Source organism: Chinchilla lanigera, unplaced genomic scaffold (assembly GCF_000276665.1).
Source record: "Chinchilla lanigera isolate Chin_1 unplaced genomic scaffold, ChiLan1.0 scaffold00029, whole genome shotgun sequence".
Taxonomy (NCBI): Eukaryota; Metazoa; Chordata; class Mammalia; order Rodentia; family Chinchillidae; genus Chinchilla; species Chinchilla lanigera.
Window position 1 is genome coordinate 22,294,166 of NW_004955430.1, and position 25,109 is coordinate 22,319,274.

The following is a 25,109-nucleotide window of genomic DNA, read 5'->3' on the forward strand; positions in this document are numbered from 1 at the left end:
AAGAAAGGAAGAAAGGAAGGAAGGAAGAAAGAAAGAAAGAAAAAAAGCAAGAAAGAAAGAAACAGAAGGCTTAGTATGAAGTCTATATGAGGAGATTCCTGCACCCTCAGCCACTAAATAACATTCTTTTACCCAAGAAAACAATGAAATATTTTTTCTCTGAAGAAACCAAATGAGAGCTGTCCCAGTTCCTGCATAGTGAAGCACCACATTGAAAGTAGAGCAGTAAGGAGAAATCTATGGAATCAGCAGACTCCCATGCTCATTTACTGTCTTACAGCCTGTCAGCCTGTAGGGGTGTGTTAGATGGGTGACTGGAAGTTTCTGTAGAAATAAATTAGCCATGAGAAAGATCCAGAGACTTCTCTATTACAAAGACCATCTTGCTCCTTGATTTATCGCTAATGAAACACAGTGTTCTAAGAAAACTTATCAATATATTCAGACTACCAACCAGCTTTTCAGTATTCCATATTAAATATGATTAATTCTCCATGATCACATAATATTTGTGAAAAGCTTTCAGGATCTAAGATTGAGAGACTGAGTTGGTTACATGTAACCATTAATGAAAACCACCAATGCCTTAAGTACGGGAAGAATTAATGTCATTTTAATACAAAAGAAGGTCAAAAATAGGCATTTTAAATGGTGGGGTTGTTCCACAATGTCAAATTCCAAGCAATAGGAGGACAAAAGGGAAGAGGTAGCCTTCTAATTGAGTCAGCTCCCAATAGGCAGCTTACCTTAAATCCTTACAAAACAATTCTGCTCACACTTCACTGACCAGAATATACTCATGTGAATACATTTGGGAACAGTGAGGCTGGGAAATGTAGTCATTTGGGAGGTGACTATTGTAAGTAAATTGGTTTATGGATGAAGTAAAATGGACTTCTGGTAAACAGTAAGTAATCTTGGACACACACTACACACACACACACACACACACACACACTGAATAAAGCAATTTAGAAAAAACAGTATTGAAGTACCAGAAGAAGAAAGCTTCAAAAAATGTATTTTCAGATATTTAAAGAGTTACCTATTGATAAAGAACAGATTTCTATTTCAAATAAATAATAGTTATTTGAAAAAGGGCAAGGATATTGAAAACACAGTTGAGGAAATCTACAGAATAACAAAAGCAAAAAATTAAGAGATAGAGAAGTAAAAAACTAAAAAAGAAACAAAAACCAGAAAAATCAATCCAAAAAGCCTAATAGAAAGGGTGCTTAAGGAAGACATATCGGAAAAGATTAAGAAAGGGATTATGAGAGAAATAACTAGTTTTCTCTCTTCCAAAGGATATATTTCTATTCAAAAGTGCACACCAATGAAATAGAGGGAAAAATTCATACAAGGCACATCATCATGAAATATAACAGCAGAGAAAAATTTTCAGGAAAAAAGGAGAAAGATTCCCAGAGCAACACTGGAGAACAGAATTCAAAACTATCTTAGAAAATCTGAAGAAAAGTAATATTCAATCGGGATTTCTCTATTCAGCCATAGTAGCAATCAAATGTAAAGATAGAATAGCATTTTCAGATGTGAAGTGGCTCAAAATGTTTATCTTCCACTGCACTTTTTTCCCAGAAAACTATTGAAAAGATGTCTGTGGAAGAAGTGGACTAAATCCAAAGAGATAAAGATGCAAAGCCTGGGAAACACAAGACCCAACACAGAAGGAGAGTGAAGGAAATCCAGAGAAAATGACAGAGCAAAATCTCTAGACCACAACTGTGTAGTAAGCCTGGGAGCAACCAGTAAAGACTTACAGAGACAGAGGCTCTGTCTCTGTAAGAGGGAGACAGAGGCTCCTGCACAGATGGATTCATGCAAAAACATTAGAAATGATGAACATCATCATCCTGACAAAACTGTTAGTCTGTAGCAGAGAAAATTCTTTTAGAATCATAGAATAATTCACAAGTAAATAGCTATTATGTCCTTTAAAAGAAGAACCTGATAATTTATATGTGAAAGAATATATATATATATATATATATAAAATAATTCATGACTGCTCTAGGAAAAACATTACAAAGCTATAATAATATGTAAAAAACTACTTTAACTAGAAATTGTCATTACCATATTAGGAAGATTGGAGACAGACGGTTAGACAGTAAATGAGGGAATACATAATTGACAAAATTTAAAAATAGCTATTTCAGCATATGATTTGGAAAACTGGAAGTAAGTATGAAGAGAATAAGCTAGAAAGAATTCATGCCCATCGCATCTGGGCAGTGGAACTCCTGAAATGATGTGGGTAAGGAGAGAGGCTGCGGCTTTTCATGACAAATATTGTAGCAGTGCCTTTCCACTATAAGAACTATGATGTCTAATGTTATGACAAAAGAAAAATTAATCACCTATGCAAAGAGGCGACACGAAGTAGTTCTGTAATGACAGCTCCAGGTAGCACTTGTAAAGACTGAGAAAATAAAATAAAATAAGGAAATGTGAGTGCATAAGCACAGTTTCTGCATTCTTGTACTCCAGTTGTCACAACCTTTTTGGCACCAGAGACTAAATTCATGGACGGTAATTTTACCACTGAGTGGAGTAGAGGGGGATTCTTTTAGTTTCATTGTTTATTAGTATATGTTTGCCATACATATAATTACATTCCACAGAGCTAGCTAGCATCACCACCACAGCTTCACCTTAGATCATCAAGCAGTAGATTCTCACAAGGAACACACAGCCTAGAATCCTTGCATGCACGGTCTATTATAAGGATCACACTTCTATGAGGACCTAATGTCCCTGCTAATCTGGCAGGAAGTGGAGTTCAGGCAGTAATGTGAAAGACGGGAGCAGCTCTAAATACAGATGAAGCTTCCCTGGCTTGCAGGCCGCTCAACTCCTACTGTGTGACCTGCAGTCTGTGGCTGGAGTGTTTGTGTATCAGGGAGTGTAGTACTGGAAACCTGTTGTACTCAGACTCCACGTGCACTTCTGCTCATGATATTCAAAAAAGTTTTAGCAAAGTTGGGTTTAATGTCATGAAATTATCATGAAACAGTTGTGACATGATGAATAAAAATTGCGAAGATGAGGAAACAGGGGAAAGCCGTGTCCCCTAAACCTCTCCATCTTTTTCTCAAATAGGAGAGATTTTTTTTTAACTGAAATGTAATAAAGTAATAGGTAGTACACTTAGTACACTTTATCAGTTAGGAAGCTAGATGAATACCCAAAATACGTATGCCGAGAAACATTCTACGAACCACAATGAATGCAACAATATGGATCAATCTCCAAAACATACTGTTAATGACAAAGGTCATATACACTGTATTCATTCATTTTAACCATTATTCTTTAAACTGTGTAAGTAAAAATCACATACTCTTATAGTATAATATGTTTCCCAATTTAAACAATTTCAAGGTTCACTGCTGCAGTATTTTCAGAATATAAAATTTTAATTAAAAGTACTGCGATCTACGGATACCAGTACTAGCTGGTAACATAGTATGCTAGCTGTAGCATAGTAGGTTTACAACAATACTCATGACCTTCTCTCTCTCTCTCTGTCTCTCTCTCTCTCTTCATATATATGTACATATATATGTATATATATATATATATATAATATAATCTTACATAATACTGAGAGTAACATTGATTCATTTGTCATTTTTCTAAACTAAAGATCAGGAAATTAATACTCAGAGAGGTGACATTACCTTGCCAAGACCTGTACATGTACGTGGATCTACTTAACACAAGGGTTCCCATTCTTGTGATACTGCTAGGTCATATGTAATTCTGGTGTTTTATTTAAGAGGAAACCAGGAATTATTCATATGTAAGTACAGAAGAATTTCACGAAGGTAGTTAAAGCTCTTACATCTTTGCAACCTAGAGGAGGTAGCGATTATATTTTCTGTATTTGTAGCCTCCCCAGAGGGCACCTCAGGACCTACTTTGACATTGTTCTATTTTCTGCCATCTTTTACCTTTCTGCATAATTAGGTGTCCTGTGTTTAGAGAATTTCCATTCTAGAAATTAACTTTATCAATGATACATAAACATTTGTCTTTCCTGGTGGGAAACTAAATGAGGAAACAATTTATCAAAGACCAGGAAAAGACAACACTTAACAAAACTTGAAAGAGATGGTCCAAACAGCTGGGCGCATTAGATGAATTATGTAGGGTAGTTCTAATGAGCTGTGCTAGAATCTTATTCTTGCCAAATAAAGTGCATAGTAATTTGGTGATTTATTTAAGAAATTATTCCAATTCACTTGATCAATAGCTGAGGCTCCAGAAATGACTGACATACTCAGAAGAGAGAGATACTGTAACTAATATTCCATTCTGATCACAAAACAATATCTAGCTTTCATTGTATAAATAAACCTCTTAGTTTGGATAAATGGAGGAATAGTGAATCTGCCCCCTTCCCAGCCAGTTCCATTTTTAAAAGCACTAAAGTGAAACCTCCAGAAAGGACAGCAGCGCTGCCATAGACAGCCGCAAATAATCCCTTCTTAAAAACAAAACTGAAAAACAATCTAATTAATTTACAAAATGCAGTATGCCAAGAGTGCAATAAAAATCCACCCCACTTAGTGTCCACTCATGTTTCAGTAGAACAGAGCATCAGCAAAGTGCTGAATTAAGTTATAAGGCAAAACTACGGTGCATAATTCTCAGACACTCAAATATAACTCCGCAGTAGGGACAATTGAGGTAAAGTGATTCCTAGTGTAACATTCTCCTTGATATCTAATTGGTGCATAGTCCAAGCTATTAGGACCATGTCTATGAAATTCTTAGTGAGCAAGGAAGCATAGGCTGTCTAGGATGCAGGTGGTTGAGACCAGAGTGGTAGCAGAGAATGTTGTGAAGATGTTGGACCATGGATCTATTTTGAAGATAGAGCCAGCAGCAGGATGTGCTGACAAGTTGATACAGGTGATGAGAAAGACAAAGGCATACGGGATGACTCCAAGGGTGTTTCAGTTTTGAACAATGGGAGTTGGAGTTGCAGAAAAAGAAAGCTATGAGGGAAGATTTGTTGGGAGAAGGAAATCTGTTTTTTTTTTTTTTTTCCAGTACAGGAATTGAACTCATGACCTTCTGCTTGCCAGGCAGGCGCTGTGCCGTTGAGCTAAATCCCCAGGCCCTGGGAGAAGGAAATCTGGTGGGACCGGCTGAGTGTGAAATATCCACTGTACTTCTAAGTAGAGGACTATATAGGCAGTTGAATATATGAAGAAGAGCAACGTTACTGTGTGGCCTCTTGGTTGCAGGAACTTCCTCTTCATTTTCCCCACTTAATTCCACAGCAGTCTATGTGTTAGATTTTTACCTTTCTGTTGTTTCAACATGCAGTAGGCAAATACTGAGTTTCAAAGAATTTGAATACCTTGCTTGAGGTTACACATTTGATAGATGGAGAAGCTGGAATTCAAATCCAGATTGCCTAAGGTCAAGCCCAGTCCATTCTATTTTTGCTAAACTGTACTTCTCCCAGAAACTGCTGTGTGTGGGATTTTTTTTGCAATTTAGAGAAGAATTTATTTACTTTTATTAAATAAAATATAGGTTACATGTTCTAGAAGTTCCAAGTAACAGTGGCTTAAACAAAACCACTGAAGCTCTTTCTTTCACATAGAACATGTTGGATCAGGCAATGCAGAACTCCCCCAGCTGTGCTACACGGCTTCACTTCAGGACCCAGGGGTCCTGGTTTTCTTAGTCCATCTTCCTCCTGCTATTGGCCTACTCGGAATGCATGGAAATAGCAGGGTGCCATGATCATAATCCATGTGCTGGGATACAGGAAGGGAGAGAAAGAAATCTAATAGGAAAAATATAACCATCATTTCAATTCACATTTTGTGGGCCAAAAGTGAATTCTATGCCACCCCTAACCTCATGACTGGATGGCAAATATCTTTATTCTGAGCATCCAAAATTTCATGTGAAAAATTAGAGTTTCTAAAACTCTGTGAGAGAAGGAAAGAATAGGAATCAGAAGATAGCAAGCATTGTTGCTGTGCTCCTCGCTACAGCTGGACTAACTCACATTAATATCTTCAGGGAAATGCCTAGGAAACAGGTGTGCTTTATGTAGATTTGAATGTGAAAATGTGATAAAAATTCCAATTGATATGTAAATTTGGAAAATGTCAATTATTTCAGGTAAAATGCAAGGAAGTACGATATTTTAAAGGATGTAAACTAAGCAAGTTGTAAGCTATGTCTGCATAGTTGCACATGGACACAACCTTAGCTGATGAACAAATACCCATCTTTTTTGGCCAGGATGAGTCAGGAATGATTTGAATTTTGAAGTATCAGATCCTTTCAGCAGTGTATCTGTTACATACACTGTGACTGTCGCAAAATTCTAATTTTCCTTTCCATAAGCCAATAGCCAGTCTTCTTTTACAGTGAAGCAGCTCTTGTCAAAATGGCTGCTCCTTCTCAAATCAAACTGCCAGTTTTAGAAAGATGGGGTCAAACAAAATGAGATCACTTCCTCTTCTCTCTTCTTCTGTTATTAATTAGAATGATAATGAGAGCAATGATCTGAAGGAGTGAAAGAAAATATAGGAATGTAAATCCCGAATTTACATTTCTAGCTAAGACTCCTACCCAATTCACATATATAATTGTCTTCATTCGGAAGTCTCATAGATATTATACTGTAAAAATGCCCAAAAGAGAATCCTTACATGTTTACTCTGCACAGTGTACCCATCTCAATTAATGGCATATACTAAATGATAGATAAACAGTAGCTATCACTAGCTCATGTTATCCATCTAGATCAATAAACTAGTATTAAAATTGCAATAGGTAGTAAAGCCTAAATGTCTGCTTTTCAGATTTTACTTTTTATTAGTACGTGTTTGCATTGTATAAAAATTACATTGTTTGTGGATAATTGGTGTAGGTAACACATCTCAATTCTCTTTTCATCTCCCCCCATCTTTATTCCCTTCCCATTTGAACAAAATATCTACCTCTATTGCCTACATTTTATTTTGCTCTTTATTTATATTTTGAGTTTTGCATATGAAAAAAACCTTGGAATATTTAAGCTTCTGGTATATGTCACTTAACATTGTGGCCTGAAGTTGCAGCAATTGTCCTACAAGTGGATCAAGTTTTTCTCTCCTTATGGCAGAGTAGTGTGCTATAGTGTATACATACTACATTTTCTTTGCTCATGCATTCATCGATGAGCATCAGGTCGCTTCCAAGATTTAGCTATGAGGAATTGTGTTGCATTAGCACAATATGATACCTTTAACTCTTGGAAAGGTATGTAGAAGAGATATAGCTGTATCAAATGTAATTTCTGTTTTTAGATTATGAAGAATTGTCACAGTGATTTCCATAATGGTTGCAACAATTTATATATTACCAACAATTTAGAAGTGTTCTTTCCCGGCAGGCTTGCCAGCGTTTGTTATTATTTGTTATCTTGATGACAACCATTCTCTCTGGAGTGAGATGAAATCTCAGTGTTCGAATTTGCATTTCTCAAATGGCCAGCAATGTTGAACATCTTCCACATATTTAATGGACATTTTTACTTGGTCTATTGAAAAATGTCTATTCATTTCAGTTGCCTATCTTTTGATTGGGTCTTTTATTTTGATGGGTCTAATTTTTTGAGTTCTTTATATATTCTAGATATTAATCTTCTGAGGAATAACTGGTAAAAGTTTTCCCATCCTGTAGACTAGCTCTTCACTATGTTGGTCGTTTCCTTCATGGGGCAGATTTTTAGTTTGATATGATCTTATGCGTTGATTCCTGGTACTATTTTTTTTGTCACTGAGGTTGTGTTCAGAAATTCCTTGCTTATGCTTATATCTCCAAGAATTTTACTTATTTTGTCTTCCAGGTGATTAAATGTTTCTATTTTAACATTTAGATCTTTGATCCATATGGATTTTAGTTTAGTGCATGGTGAGAGATATGGGTCTAAATAAATCTGCTGCATGTAGATAGCCAATTTAGTACCATTTACTGAAGAAATATCTTTCCTCCAGTGTATGCTTTCAGAACGTTTGTGAAACATCAAAGAGCTAAATGTGGCTGGAGCTGTTGATGCATCCTCTATTCTGTTCTACTGATCCATAAATTTTGCTTACTTTTAACTGTACCTTTGTAATATAACTTCAAGTCCAAGATTTTGATATTTCCCATGTTGCTCTTCTTACCCAAGATTACTTTCTCTTTTGTTTCCACATGAATTTTAACATGAATTAGGATTTTCTCTAGTTCTATGAAGAATGCTGTTTGTATTGTGATTGGGGTTGCATTAAATATGTGTATCAGTTTTCAAACTATGGCCATATTTACTATACTTGTTCTACCTATCCAAGAACAGAGGATGTCTGTCAATTTTTGTAATGTCCTCTTCAATGTCCTTTTCTAGACTACTACAGATTTCACTGTAGAGGTCTTTAAAATCCCTAGGTTAATTCCTGAGAATTTAATTTGTTTGGATGCTTTGGGAATGGTATTATTTTCCAAATTTCTTTCTCAGTTAGTTCATTTTTGGTAAACAAGAACAGTGTTGTCTTTTCTGTTGATTTTATATTTTTACTATATTGCTGAATTTGGTTATTAACTCTAGGAGTCATTTGATGGAATTTTTGGGTCTGCTATGTAGAGGATCATACGATCTGCAAATAATTATAATTTGTCTTTTTGGATATGTATCCCTTTAATTTCTTTCTCTTGTCTGATTGCTTTGGGTAATGTTTTTAGTGCAATGTTGAATAAAGATCATGCTAGTGGACATTCTTGTCTTGTTCCTGATTTTAGAGGAAAAGCTGAATAATATGACTTTGGCAGAGTCTGCCATAAATGACTTTTATGATATTGGGATAAAGTCCTTCTATACCTTCTTCTTTGGAGTTTTTTCCCATGAATGGGTGTAGGATTTTTTCAAAGACTTTTTCTGCATCTATTGAGATAATTGTCTGGTTTTTTTTCCTTCTTTCTGTTTATGTGATGTATTACATTTATTGGTTTGTGTATCTTGAATTATTCTTGCATCCTTCAGATGAAGCCTGCTTGGCCATGATGTATGCTCCTTTTCATGACTCATTGCAATCTGCTTGCTGGTATGTTGTTGAGGATTTCTTTTATGGTTGGAACTTTGTCTGTCTGGAATTAGGGAAATGCTAGCTTTATATCCTTTGGAGTAAATTTGGGAGTATTCCTCCCTTTCAATTTCATTAAAAAATTTGAGCAGTGTTATCATTGGATAGCTTCCTTGAAGTTCTTATAGAATTTATAAGTGAATCCATCAGTTCCTGTACTTTTCTTAGTTGTTAAATGTTTTATTACTGTTTCTATTGCATTGCCTGTTATCAGATTATTTGGGGTTTTTATATCTTCTTGATTCAGTTCTAATAATTTATATGCATCTGATAATCTATCCATTTCTTCTGGATTCTCCCAGTTATTGGCACATAGGTTTTCAAAATGGTTGTTAATAATATTTTGGATTTCAGCAGTCCATTAGGATTTCACATTTTCATTTCTGAAACCATCTTTTTTTTTTTTTTTTTTCCGGTACCGGGAATCAAACTCATGACCTTGTGCCTGCCAGGCAAGCACTGTGCCGCTGAGCTAAATCCCCAGCCCTACATTTTCATTTCTAAATGCATTGACTAAGGTCTTTCTTTTCTTCAGCAAAATTGGATAAGGGTTTCTGTATTTTTAATACTCATTCAAAGAACCAACTCTTTGGCATACTGATTTTCTTGTTTGTTTTTTAGTCTCCATTTTATTGATTTATGCTCTGATCTTTACAATCTTCTTTCTTCTCCCAGCTTTGTGTTTATACTGTTCTTGTTTTCCCACAGTTTTGAGGTACATCATTAGGTTATTTATTTGGGTTCACTCTGTTTTTCAGATGTGGTCATTCACAGCTATAAATTTTCTTTTTAGGATAGTTTTGATATGTTTTACTGGCATTATTGTTTAATTCTAAAAACTGTTTTATTTTTTCTTTAATTTCTTCTTTGACCAATTGATTGTTCAAGAGTGTGATGCTTAATTTCCATGCATTTGCATAATTTGTGTGGCTGTTTTTGCCAATAAGTTCTAGTGTCATGGTCAAAAATATGCATAGTTGTTGCATTTACTTAAGCATATTTTATTGGCTAGTATGTGGTCAATTTTGGATAAAATTCCATGTGCTGCTGAGAAGAATGTGTACACTGGTGTTCCTGGGTAGAACACTCTGTAGATGTTTATTAGGTTCATTACTTAGAATGTCTTGTTTACGTCTGATAGCTCTTTGTGAATATTTGTTTGCTTGAGCTATTTGTGACAGTGAGATATTAAGTTCCCCCACTAAAATTGTATTTATGTTTATATGATGTTTCATGTCCAATATTACTTGCTTTACAAGATTAGTTGTGCTGTTGTTCAGTGCATATATGTTAATAATTATCATCTTTTCCTGTTGAATTTTTCCCTTAACCGATACAGAGCGACCTTTTTTGCATCTTCTGATCAGGTTTTTGGCTTGAAATCCACTTTGTCTGAAAATAGGACACATATTCCTTGTTTTGGGGTTCCTGTTGCATGTAATATTGTTTTCCTATGGTTATTATTCTATGAATTTCTTCTGAATAAATGTTTTTTGTATATAGTATACAATTGGATTTTGTTTCTTGACTCTTTCTGCCAGTTTGTGTCTTTTGATTGGAAAATAGGGACCATTTAATTAAGAATTAATACTGAAAGGTATTGATTTATTCCTGTCATTGCTTCATTTTCTTGTTACAAATTTCTTTTTCTGTCTTCTACTCAACTGCTCACCAAACCTGGTCTGTTTAATATTTTGAGATTTTTCATTTTATTGTCTCTTTGTAGAATATGCTTGAGAATGTTTTGGAGGCTTGGCTTGGTGGTCATGGATTTCTTCAAATGCTTTTCATCATGAAAATACTTTATTTCTCAATCAACTTTGTAAGATAGTCCTCCAGAATATATCAGTTTGAGTTGGAAGGTATTTTTGTGTTTTTATTTTTGTTTGTTTGTTTTTTAGGGATTGAAAAACCAAACTGTATGTACTACTAGCTTTTAAAGTTTGTGTAGGAAAGTCTGCTGCTATTCTAATGGCTTTATCTTTAAAGTGATTTGTTACTTTCTCTAAAAGCTTTTAAAATTCTGTTCTCTTGTTGAATTTCTCAAATTTTGATTATGACATACTGTGGAGAGTTTCTTTCTTTGATCATGGCAGTTTAAGGTTCTATATGCCTCACCTATTTGTATGTTAAATTCTTTTCTAGTACTTGGAAAGTTTTCTACTGTATGTCAATAAACAGGTTATTTATGCCATTTGTACTGTCTTCTGATTTTTCACTAATTACAATTAATCTTAGATTATGCTTCTTTATGTCATCTAGCACCTGATTCATTTTTCATATTCTTGTGTTTTTAAATATCTCTTATCATTTAGTCACCAATATCTGCCCTGTCTTCTAGTTCTGACAATCTTTCCTCACATTGGTTACACTGCTCAGATTTTGAATAGAATTTTTTAATCTTAACTTCTATTTGGTATCTTTTTATGGACTCTGGTTCTTTTCCCTGCTAGGCATTCATTTTGTTTAGGTCAGCTAGCTTTTTGGTAGTGATTTCCCTAGACTTGCTAATTTTTTTTAGGTCCATTATCTGTTTACTTATAGCTTCTTTATACTCAGACCTTATTCATCTTTTGTTTAATATCCTTGGTTATCCTTTTCAATAATTGGGCTGTTAATGTTTTTCCTCAACCTCTATCCCCTTTGGTTGAGCTTTAGGTAGTTGGAAGTTTAGGGAGCCTTTTTTTTTCCTTGTCTTCACATTTTCTTTTACTTACTTGTTTGTGCTGAGGCTTATGGGTTGATTATGGTGGAAGGCTTTGTTGCTAGTATAAGGACCTCATTAGTTAATGTCTGCTTTTCAGTGATTCACTCTGGGTGTGGCTAACTATAGGCCTTTGGCTCTGTTCCTGTATCCTGCTACCTCCATTTATTTGTATGGGGCAGCTGCACTGTATTTAGCCTAGTATCCAGTTCTCTAGGAACGGGCCATAGCATTGTTAGTGAATGAAGCTATCCGGATATTGGCATACAGAGAAAATCAATTAACAGTAACAACTATGTAACCCTGAATATAGTAAAGAAGAGTCATCAACAATAATAGCATCAAAGACAAACTAAATGTAACATACCCTAAGTAGCAATCATGTACTACCTTTAACTAGAGAGAAGAGCTCTGTAATTATACCATGAATGCTAAGACAACCAAATATTGATCTACAGTACATATCTACTGAGTGGAATAACTTTATCTGCACTAGCAGTAGAGTAGTAAAACAACATTAAGATTCATATATCTTAATCATTTTACCAATAAAGATAGAAGGGGTGGAGAACAGAGAATGAGTAAAGAAAAATTTGAAATAATAATCAATGGAAAATGGGAGAGAAGAGTGAGATATGTGATCCTATTTAGAAAAAGGAAGCTAGTAGTATTAGATAAGTTTTAAAAGAAGAAAAAAAAAACACAATTAAAAATAATAAAAACTTAAAAAGGAAAAAAGAAAAACAATAGAGACTAAACCCCAAGACTCCCTCCCCCCAAAATAAACAGTGAAGGAAAATGAAAAGTGGGGAAAAAGAAAAAAACACAGTCAATTAAAAGATTTACTCAGTGTTCTTCAATGAATGCTATTTTTCTAGGCTCTGAAATCCAAGACTTTCTGAAGTCTTGGAATACAGCAGGTCACAATTTTCTCATTGCATATTTTTGGGATAAGTGCTGTGGGTCAGGTCTGTCATTTCTCCCTTGAGTTGGCAACTCTCCAGGACTTTCTTTCTCTCTTCTCTCTCTCTTCTCTCTTTCCTTCTCTCTGATCATCTATGATCAGGTTAACCAGTTGGTTGGCCAGTGATGCCTTTGTTGTTCAACGTGGAGGAGAAACAAAACATATAACAGGCTTGTACTTTGTGGGTGGTCACTGCCAGGGGGCAGAATATGCAGGCCCAAAGTTGGTCAGGGTCAAATGCTGTGCAGGCTGGGGCAGTGGATGGAGGTATCCTCCCTCCAGTTCCTCCTAACCTGCCACACCAGACTGCTGCTTGCTGGCTAGGTGCCTGCTTTAAGAGGGTGAAAAACAGATGAAAATGAGGTCAGGAAAATTAAATGAGTTTGAGTAACCCAACTTTTTACCATAATGTTTATGGAATTATGAGATACTTCAAATATAGGAAATAAAGGAAGTTTATTTAATAAAGGGAGTTTATAATAAAGGGTTTACATTTCCCCCAATGCTTCAGACAGTGGGGCTTTCCCAAATGTGGCTAGATCTATAGTGCATGATGCTGGGATTAAAGATGTGTGATTACTAAATCAGTCCACTGATTGTTTGGTATAGTTCTGGGTAGGACTAAGGGAACCTTACTCTGTGCAAGATGTAAGGAGCAGAAAAAGGGTCACCGTCACTTGCAGCTTTCTGCCTCGCCTACTTCTGCCTCTGCCTGCCATGAACTGTTTCTCCTCTGTGATGCTCCTCTGCCATGCCAGCCTGCCCTGGAGCAGCTGACTACGGACTGAAACCTCTACAAACTGTGAATCAGATAAACCTTTACTCTTTTAACTCTGGGTTTCATGTATTTTGTCTGCACTATGAAAAAAGTTACTAAGACAGGAAGTACATAGCTAAGGTTCATGTACCTACCACAAAGTTGTTACACCAGCAATATTGTAGCAAAGTATTTTATTTTAAGGGGGAAAAAAAGTTCCTTATGGTCACATTCCCATTATCATTCTTTTCTCATGGGTGAATTTAGTGTGTAACCTACACATTTGTTTTTATACTTTGAGATATACATGCACTTAAACAGATATATATTACACATAGTAGAATATGCAAGTGTATAAAGTACATAGTGCTTTGCTGTTACATGCTTTTATGTTTTTGCTACTACATATTTTCAAGTTCCATGAAAAAATCCTCATAATGTATCTATTAATCTTTCTCACAACATTAACTTTTGTGATCTATTGATTCTAGTCCACATAGGTAGTCCTGCATAGCAGGGGACAGCATACTTTTTCTGAAAAGGGCTGACAATAAAACGCCCTGCAGACTCTATCACATCTACTTTTTTTTTTTTTTGGTTTTTCTCCGGTACCGGGAACCGAACTCACGACCTTCCACTTGCCAAGCAGGCGCTTTTGCCGCTGAGCTAAATCCCCAGCCCTATCACATCTACTTAACTCTGCTGTTATAGTGCATGACCAGCCATGGCAGGTAGATATGGCTGTTTTCCAATAAAACTGTGCCTGCAAAAACCAACAATGTGCCAAATCTGGCCCTTGGGATACAATGACCAGATCTTGTTGTATAGTAATTTCATTGGAAGAATATGCCACAATTGATTTTTTGTTTCATCATGATGGTTAATTTTAGATGTCAACTTGATTAAATTGAGGGATATTTGGGTAGTAAAGCATTATTTCTGGGCATATCTGTGAGTGTACTGCTAGAAGACACTAGAATTTTAACCAGTGGGCTGAGAAAAGATCTGTCTTCAATGTGGGTAGGCACCATCCAATAGGCTGAGAGCTCAGATGGAACAAACAGGCAGAGGAAATGTGAATTTGCTGTGTGTCTTCTGCAGGTGGGATGCCCTTTTTCCCTACCCTTGGAGATCATACCTCAAGTTCTCCTGCTTCTGGACTCCAGGCTTGCACCAGAAGTGTCCCTGAGTTCTCAGGTTTTCAGTCTAATAGAGGATTAGACCATCAGCTTCCCAGATGTGAGACTTAGCTTAGACTTTGAGCTACATAACCAGTTTCTTTCATTCTTCAGGTTTCAGACAGCCAGCTGTGGGACCTCCTGCCCTAACAATCACGAGAACCAATTCTTAAAATTATCTATGTATCTATCTATCCATCAATTAATCAATCATCTCCTGTTGATTCTGTCTCTTTACAGAATACACATGGCAATGAACATTGAGGTCCTCAATCATTTTTTCTCTAAATCACTTAATACTACAGAAAAAAATCTTGGGCATATTTCCTGTAGTCCTGTGTGAGAAATTCTTTAGGTCAGTGCCTTTTCGCCTGTAATGTGCTTATGAATCACCTGCAGATCTTGCAAAGTCATCTACTCTGTTAGTCTAACAGGCTCCTACATAAGCAGAAGCTACAGGTCTATGTACCATATTTGAAGAAGCACACTGGACTATAGGACTAGAAATGAAATTGCTCAAAATTATTAAATATTGACAAACTGCTTCTCCAGGTGTTTAAACCTTTCAACCCCAGCATCAGTACAGTATATGCCGGTTTTAATTACTATACATTCTTGTCAGTAGTGGAATTTTCAGCCTTTTTACATGTCAGCAATTTGAAGAACATGAAATTGTACCTTGTTTAAATTTCTGCTTTTCTGATAACTTGAACATCTTTTTATATGTTTGTTATGTTGTGGTCTTGCTCTTCTGTATATACATATCTTGCTTATTTTTTGTTTTCCTTATTGGTCTGTATGAATGCTTTTCAAATTCTGCACATTGATATTTTGCTGCTGTGTTTTTTGCAAATATTTTCTCCAGTTTGTTTCTTCCTTTTAATGTTGACCTGATTGTACATAATATCTTAATTTTAATATGCTATAATTAAACAATTTTTCCTTTATTGTTGGCATTTTAGAACTTTGCTTTAGAATTTCTTCCTAAGCCCCAAAGCCAAGAAGAGGTTTCTCTCATTCTTTTCTCTAAATATTGCAAAGTGGGGCTTTGGGGGCATATATATGTTAACTGGCAGAACCGATGTTTTGTCTTCATGGAAAATCCATCCTCCAGCATCATTTAATGAGTAGCTCATCTCTTCCGCACTACCTCGGAATGTTGTGGTCATTGTCTCTATTATATATACATGTGTTTAGGTGCTCTGTTCTGATTTTTTATTGCTTTGCGTATCTATGACACTGTCTTATTTACTGCAGCTTTATAAATTTTTATTTTTGATAAGGTGCCTTCCTCAAAATAGGTGCCTTCCTTTAAATTTTTACTTTTTAGCTCTTTTGTCAACTACAAATACATGCAGGGAAGTTCTCATGACTACATATAGGTACAACTCAATAAGATTTTAAGGACTGAAGATATTTATAAAACAAGCAGGTAAATTAAGAAAAAGAAGTTTTCTAGCATCTCAAAAGGTCTCATCATGCCCACTATTTCTCACTAATATCTCACTCCAGAAGGAAACAATAGCATGAATCTAATATGACTATAGAAATTAGTCGTATATTGATTATTTTAGTGTTTTGTGTCAATAGAAATATAAAGGCTATATATTTTTGAATCTGGTATTTACTATTGACTAATTTCTAGTTCTCAACTATTATCAATCATGCACTATGAGCACACTTATACATGTCTTGGAGTGAACATAAAGATGTATTTTTTTGTTACTCTAAGTATGGTGTGAACAAGTCTTGGTCTACAAACATTTGTATCCTTGGGGCTGGGGATTTAGCTCAGCGGCAAAAGCGCCTGCCTGGCAAGTGCAAGGTCATGAGTTCGGTTCCCGTACCGGAGAAAAACCAAAAAAAACAAAACAAAAAAAAACATTTGTATCCTTGAACTACACTGAGGTCATTAAGAGTAAATATTTAGAAACCTTTAAGGCAATTTGATACAGTATTTTTAACCTTTATTAAATCTGATAATTTGTAAACATTGAAAGTTTTTAATTTTTCATTTTAGTTTTCAGACAATTCATTTTTATTGTATTTACAAAATAGATGGAAATGAACAATAATAACTAGAACAACAAAACCTAGTCCTTTATGAAGACACTTTGAGAAATACTGTTCCAAAATATAAATAGAGAATGTTCATTTTCAAATCGAATGTAAAGATTTCTTCCTAACGTTCCCTGATTGTTGTTGGTGAAATAGAAAGTGTCCTCTGTAGCCTGGTCTTTAGTGAAGTCACAATGTACATTTCTTATCATTTTGTGAATTTTGTCTGAAGTACGTTGTTTGACTAATAACATCTAAATTTTTTATCATGCAATTTATATTAGTGAAATAGTGAGAAATACTTTCATATATGGACATATATTCATTAGTATAAATCACATATGCATTTACTATACTTAACTATTAGGTACATTATATGACAGGTATGAAAAATAAAAATTGGAAAGGTTCAGTTTAAAAGATAAATGTATGTGCAACTGGACTTTTTCCTCCTGTCCCCTTAGCGGGTATATACTCCTACTTTGGAGATTTCTGCTCTCAATCTTTTTCTGGAAAGACATAAACAAAATAGTCTTAATTATTGCAGCACCAAGCCTCCACTGAAGCTACTGACTCTGGCTTTACAGTGTAAAAGCCGGCAAGGATGACACATTAAAAAATGGGTATGGCTATATTTCACGAAACTATGAAAACCAGTAGCAAGCCAGATGTGTCCCAAGAGGCAAAGTTTGCCAACCTCTGCTCTAGACTATACAGAAAAGTAAAACCTAATAGTAATTTTCTTTTAAAAATACTATCTGCTTTACAAGGAGAAACAAGGAAAATTAAAATTAATCTTTCCTTCCTTTCTTCTTTCCTTTTTCCCTTCAGTTTTGCAAATAAAGTCATTTTATGGATGGAGAAACCAAGGCTCAGTGCGATGACTTTCCAAATCAGCTCAGTTAGGAAATTTTGCTGTATGTACTGCATTTCATGCTTATTACCACACCACCTTGTATTTATTATAAAGTTATTGTATTTAATAACAACTGTATTAAGTTGTTTTACTGATTAAGAACATGCTAAGCCTGCAAATTGTGGTGTCCTATGGTTCACTTCCCCCCCTTAGATATTGTATCATTTCATTCAAAAATACTGTATTGCACATTGGGCTCAGAAAGCTTAGCAGAATCATTTCTGACTAGTTCAATGGCTACAAGATCTTAAAAAGACATATTTAAAAAAAAAAAAAAAGAACACCACCCAATTGCTTTCAGGAAAGCCTTGAAAAATTGGCAGGAATTCAGATTACAAGCAGAAGATACTCTCAAGGGTTGCATTTCAGTAACTGTACTGAGTATTAATGATCCACTCAAGTGTTTAAACATGCACAGTTGATACATTATGCAAACAATACCCTGGCCAACAGCATGCAGGAGGCTTTCATACACACTACTCTTAAGAAACAAAACAATGGTTAATTCATGGCCAAGCACACAACTAATGTGAACAGTAAATAAATCTTGCCTGGGGACTCAGCAGATCAAGCAGGATGCTGCTACTTTGGATGTGCTCAAGGACACGGACTAGCATCTCTTCATTTGTTCTGCCTCTGCACACAGCACAAGGCCTACCACGGAAGGGGAAGGAAGTGCTTGTGGTTTGAATGAATGTATGAATTACACAGCTGTAAAAAGGGACCGGCTCTTCTACAGAGAATTCTTAAAGTTGTTCTCAAAACTGTCACCTTTTCATTGCTTCTGTTTCATTCAGACTACTGAAAATAAAAGAGGGAATATTATGAGATTAATCTTTTGAAGAACGATAAGATTGTAAAAGAAAAAACCTGATAGCCAAAGACACATAATTATTCATCTAATACTGTATATATTCTGGCAAAGAGTTTACTAATAGACAAAATTTATAAATTTTTTTCCACATTTCAATAGTATCTTTTCAAAAACACAAACTCATTCTAAATTTTATTCTGACATCAGATTTCTAAATTTATCTTAGCTTTAAAGCTAAAACTAAAAGGCTTTCCTTTACAAATTTATATAGCAAATTTCAAGGGGACAGGAAAATAGAATTCATGGGTGATCCATCCCCAAATAGCTTACTGACGTTTCTGCTAGGGTACTCATTTTCACCCTTGTGTGACCCTGCACAACTTCCCAGTGAGAATTGATTTAGAGTGATTAGGAAGAGGAATGATGCTCTTCCTTATCCCTCAATCCCTCTACCTCTGGTATTTTCTTGACATTTCTCTTAATAAGATACCCACAACTTATATTCCATAAAAATTTTAAAACTCAAATATTACTGAAAGTGAAAAAATAAAACTATTGACTTAAATTCACACTAAGATGTAAATAGCTTACCAGTTCTTTTCTAAAGAGTAGGTGCTAATGGCTACTGGCTCCTTGGAGAGAAAAATGCACTAGGGAAAAATAAAACAAATATTGCCTAATTTAAATTGAACTGCTTGAGGCATCTCTGCTTTTGAATTTAGTACAAATTTCTCCCAGATCAACTCCCAGAGATTTTTTTCCTAGCATTTATAATTCCAACCACCCACAGGGACAATTCACCACCTGAGCCTTAGCTAACCAGCCTTCTGCAATCTTTTTTCTCAGTTTCCTTTTGTGCCCCCAGAAGTCATATCACCAAATACATTTCTGGTTTTATACCCTGCATGTCTTAACAAAGCAGCGGTGGATGGGATAAAATACTAGACAAGAGTCTTTTTAGATAGCTGTGGCCTTACTGACTAGTAAAGAACTCATGCTTTCCCTAAAGACACCTGGGAATGGACTCTGAGATGGCAAACAAGAGTTTTATCAAATAGTACTCTTGAAATCAACCCCTGGAGTGGCTGAGGATGCAGGTATGGGATGCTAGAGAGGTAGAACTATCATGTGGTTAAAGCAAACATCTCAGCTCATCCAACATTTGTCTCCAACAGGGAGATTTGGAGCTGAGATGGCCTTTCTAATGATCCTGACTTGAGAGCAGAAAGTGAGATCTTTATAAGCCAGCACTGATCATCACTGCATGGAGTCTGTGCCCGCAAAGGACATCATCCTGGTCAAGGCACTCCTCACCTGAGGTAAATCCCAGAGAAGGTGATCAGCTAAGGGCCAAGCGCAGGCTTAGGAAAGGTGAAAATGGTTTGTTAATTTGTTAGAAACTTCACCAGGCTCTGTTCTTCTTTTCAGAAAATCATGTCACTCACAGTCATGTTGCCCATAGTTTTTTACTTGCTAATTCAGAACATTTGGACCAATTTGCATCTGTAACTGCCACATTCATGATGCCTGTGAGCATCTGCCTGCTTTGCTAAGCTTTCTGTTAGTTCCCTTTTATGTGTGTAACAGTAGTAATGTTCACATAAATTTCATATCAGGGTAGTAAAGGACACATTGCAAAATATTTTGTGTGAAAAGACAGCGTTATATCTAAAACAGCAATTCAGGATGGAACCTTGCCCTAGGGTCACCCTTAATCCTGTCTGCTCATTAACATCACCTAGGAAGTTGTAAAATATTCTGATGTCCAGGCCAGACCCCAGGCCAATTATATTGGGACCTCTGGAGGTAAAATCCAAACATCATTATTTTTGAAACTCTCCAAGGGTTTGCAACATATAATATAAAGTTGAAAAATCAGTTCTTCTGTATAGCGAATATGAAACTTTAGTGTACCTCACAGTGACCTGGAAATTATTCACCACAGATGGCTGATCCCCACCCCTGGAGTTTCTAATTCATTTGCTCTGGAATTGTAATCAGGTCCCATACTGATACTCCTGGTCCAGGGACTCTGAGAGGCTTTGATACCTCACCAAAGTCTCACCACATTTAGCAATTCCTCCTTGTCCCTGGCCCCACAGCCACAACAAACATTTTGGAAAATCTCCCCTTCATCCACTCTGGCAGACCCTTTCCTCTCTATGCAACCATTTTGAAATGCCACAGTTCCGCAGGTGCTTGTTACTTGGGGAGATGGAAGAAAATGTGGATGACCTCAACTTCTTCCATGACTGTTTCATGTTCTTGGCCTTGGATTTCTTGGTCATTACTGATAGGATTTTAGAGATTACAGGACTACAAACATTCTTTTGAGACAGGAAGCTAACGGCTTCTACTGCACATTTAATCCAAAAATTTATATTAGAAACCAAATATACTCAATTACGGCTTTTCATTCTTGCTGGCTTCTCTTCGTTGTTATTGTTGTTTTTACCCTGAGTGGGCCAGAGACAGCAGTTCAGGTTCTAGAAATTCATTTCGTTTGTTTAAGTTCAAATTAAGCAATCAATAAGTAAATGCCAAGATGGGCAGCAGTAATTTGGCCACAGCCCTTGCTTGGTTCTCCTAAAATCAGGGTTTTTCACAGAAGGGTTTAAAATAGGGCTTATTTAACCATGGATAGAGATTTTTTTGAAACTCATGCGATTATTCAGATTTTCAGCTACAACAACTAAAACTAAAAAAGGAAGTTTGGTAATTAAGATAAAAATTAACTTTCCTTTTTTTAGAGAGCCTGATGACCACAGAAAAGGCCCTCATTTTTTTCTAGTAAACCAAAATTTTCTCACAATTTTTAAGCTTTACCAAGATTAATAATCTAAAGATATCGGCTTCTGTTGAAGTGAATATCGAGATTTATTGACCTGTGGAGTAAATATTAACAGAGGTGAAACTGAGGTTAATAACAAACCTCGAGGGATAATGCATCTTCATCTTTGTGGAAATAAAAAGTCAACTCATACATTCAAAAACCTCTTTAACCAAAAACCTCTGGAATCTCTTTGCTGTGACAAAGTGTTTCAATATATGGCTGAATTTCCATTTATATTAACATTCTTTGGGTATTGAGGCAGCCAGAAAAGCAAAACATTAATCACTCCCTCTAGGCAGCCAATCAGATGGCAGTTACTTATTTACATATGAAATTTGATTGGAAGACGGATTCTAAGTAGCATCTCACTTGTTTTAAATTCCCTAATTTAGGCAGAACATTGATTTAACTTACACTAATATTCAGCCACCCAACAAACCCATCTTTTTACCTTACATAAAATAAAACTATCCATCCCACTAACTTCATTCAAATCTAAATAAATATGCTTATTGTCATCAACAAAATTTTATAAACTAATGTTTATTAAAAATTAATTTTTAAAAAGAAACAGAAATTTATATGAATAAAAATAAGAGATTTCTGAGCTATGGTACTAGAAGGCCAGTGCTGGAATTCTGTCTCTAGTATTCATTTGCTCTGTGACATTAGCCAAGTCACTTGACTACTCTGTGCCTCAATTTCCACATTTGTAAAGTTAAAGTAACAATAGCACTTATGTCCCAAGGTTATTGTGAAGATTAAATGCATTAGGACTTCTAGAGACTTTAGTATATCTTCAGAGCATAATGAGGACTAAATACTTATTCCTTAAAAAGTTCTAGGGAAAAGAGATCTTTAAGATCATGTGGCTGGAAGTCTCAAATCTTTAGTTTTTTCATGGGTAGCCTGTGTCATTAAAACTGTTAAGCGTTAATACTATTGGTGTTCATTTAAATTTAAATTCAGTTGCCACCATTAGAAGCTCAGGAGATTCCATATAGAATAATAGGACATACTGCTTTTCTTAAAACTTCAGAAGACACAGCCACACTGAACTCAGGTTCTCAGACACCAAAAGTCATGTGGTATGAAGGGACAGCTGGCTGCCTGCCCAGAAAGGTCAGGTGCTTTTGCCCATTTCACAAGGTCACGCTCATCACTGGCCGCAATCCCCACCACTATTACTCCGCACACAGCGGCTGGGTTAGCTGCAGCCATTATCCTGTTAACACTACTGCTGTCCTTACAGTAGAATAAGCATCAAAGAAAGCTATCCTCACACCCAGGTCTTTCAGAAATGGGAAAAACACTCACAGACAAAACCTTGAGAGAGCCACGTTTCAAGGAAAAGCTGAGCCAGACATGCTTGTTTACAACATAAATGGCATTTTTGGGTTTAACATATCAACAAAGTAGTGAAAGAATGTATGCCAGGCATGGTGGCACATGCAGTAATCTCAGAACTCAGGAGGCTAAGGCAGGAGGCTTGTTGCAAGTTTGAGGCCAGCCTGGGCTACATAGTAAGTACAGGGGCAGCCTGAACTGTACAGTGAGACCGTGTCTCAAAAAGCCAAAAAACAGAATACAGCTCAAGCCTCCCTTAGGAAAATATATCTTGAGAACCTTGGCTGTTATGTGGAAAAGATTCCTGATGCAAAGCTTGATGATTTGTAAAAGAGATTGAAATTTCAACAGCTATTTTTATGAATGGGAAGAAAATAAGTGGCAATGCTACGATTTTCAGTAATGTATACTTCTTACATTTGTATTATGTCTCCATGTAGGTATTTGTATTTTTGACCCTTGATGTAAGCCAACTTATTGCACAGATGGAGAAAGTGAAGCCAGAGAAGTCAGGGACTTGACTAATGGTACGTAACAAGTAGAGGCAGAGAGAAGATCGCGCCTATCGTTCAGATACACACAAGGGGCTTCCAGCATGTGCTTTCATGATGAGACCCAAAAGGAACACACACCCTCATGTGAATTGAATCCCAAGCTTGTCACCTTTTAATGGACCATATAAATTCTTAAGGTCTCTGACCCCCAGCTTTCTGGTTGAAAATGTTAATCCTTATGCCGGAATTATAATTGTACACAGTGTTTTCCAGCCAGAGTAAAATAATGATCTACTGGCTCCTGGGTCAATAGACAATGTACACGAAGTTAATACTCATCCAAGACCTTTATGTTAAGGGTGGAAATACAAAGCCAACATGCAGTAAAGATACATGTGATGACATTGTAGGGATAGGTAGGGAGAAACCCGCAGCACGGGGCATGACCTCGGTGGCTCGCGTAATAGATATAACCGCAGCTTACTGATGACATGATGTATTGGAGAAGGCTGTCCTTTGGGGACCTTTGTATACTTTTTATGTGCTCATAGCCCCTGTGAACCGTGGCTCACTCCAAAAAGGCTAAGCTCCTGATTGTACCAATCAGAGAAATAGTTATTTTTAGAAACTCAGCTTACCCCTATAATATGGGCAAGGCGAGGACCCCGTGCTTGCTGAGAAACTCACCATGAGCTTCTTTCTCCCCGCCACACAGTTTGCTTGCTACGTAGCAGAACGCACCCCCAACCCCCACCCGCAACACGCACCCACCTCGCCCCACTCCCATTCCCACCCCCACCTTTTGCAATATTATCGGCAAAACTTTTACATTACTTCATTCTCGTTATGAGTTTCTCATTCCGCTCCAAAGAGACTTTCAGTTCTGAGTCAGCCTCACTTCACCTCCTGCATTCCTGCCTGGCGGGAGAGAGGAAACTTGGAAGCAGAGGGTCTCTTCACAGGAGAACTCCAGGCCCCACACTTCCACCTGATGCAACAACATGAAATCTCATCATGTGCTGGAAACTTCCCCATTTTCTTATCTCAGTACAGTTAAAATGATCTTCATGTCTTTTTACGAAAGTGCAACATTGCTTCATTCCGCTCACTTTTCTTAGCCAAGTCTTTGATTCACCTTGATTTTAAGGTTACACCTTGGTACTTGACTTCTTTGAAACTCAAATTTGGTAATCAGTGCATTATGACCTGAAAATTTGGTACTCAATAGGCAGACTAGAACTTGGTGGTCTCGAGCACTTCTTGGCTTGATTCCCTTTCTGGCCAAAACAATTTGTTTTGTGATTATTCATCATGCCTCCTGGAACAAATTAACAGTGACTACCAAGGTCCTGAGATATTATTTCATTTTTCTTTTGATTCTGTGAGCCCACTAGTCAGATACCTTTAGAAAGATTACACCTCACATGCCTGAAACTATAAATAGAAGCACTGGACCAAATTAAAAAAAAAAAACTACATCCATCCACATGGCAACATGCACTTTATTAAAGACAAATGCAATAACATTAATTAATCTGAGTGTGATCAAAAAATTCGGTGAACATTTACATTATAAAAACAAACATGGTAAAAGACCCATTCATTAATTCCCCTCCAGGTACTCTCCCTTGCTTGGAAGCCACTTCATTTTTCCTGCACTTTCTGACGCAGTTTTGGAATTCCTCTTTCACGGGTGTTTCTAATTATATTGTCACAGCTGCCTCTATATCCTGAATTGATTAAAAAATATCTACCTTTCATGGTCATTTTGACTTTGAGGAAGAGCCAGAAGCCCCCTCTTCTCAGTTCTGATGAGTAAGATGGATGCAAATCATGTTTCTGTGAGCCCGCTTTTCTGTTTGCCACAGTCAGCAGCACCATCC

General features: G+C 36.4%; 1 long non-coding RNA gene across 1 annotated transcript in view; it reads left to right on the forward strand.

Moving 5' to 3' along the window:
• Positions 1–25,109, forward strand: part of LOC102023286 — a 55,111-nt gene that overhangs the window by 26,518 nt on the left and 3,484 nt on the right. Inside the window, exons 2-3 of the long non-coding RNA XR_261436.2 lie at positions 19,728–19,871; positions 23,173–23,259. This is a non-coding gene — a long non-coding RNA (uncharacterized LOC102023286). The remainder of the gene's footprint in view (positions 1–19,727; positions 19,872–23,172; positions 23,260–25,109) is intronic.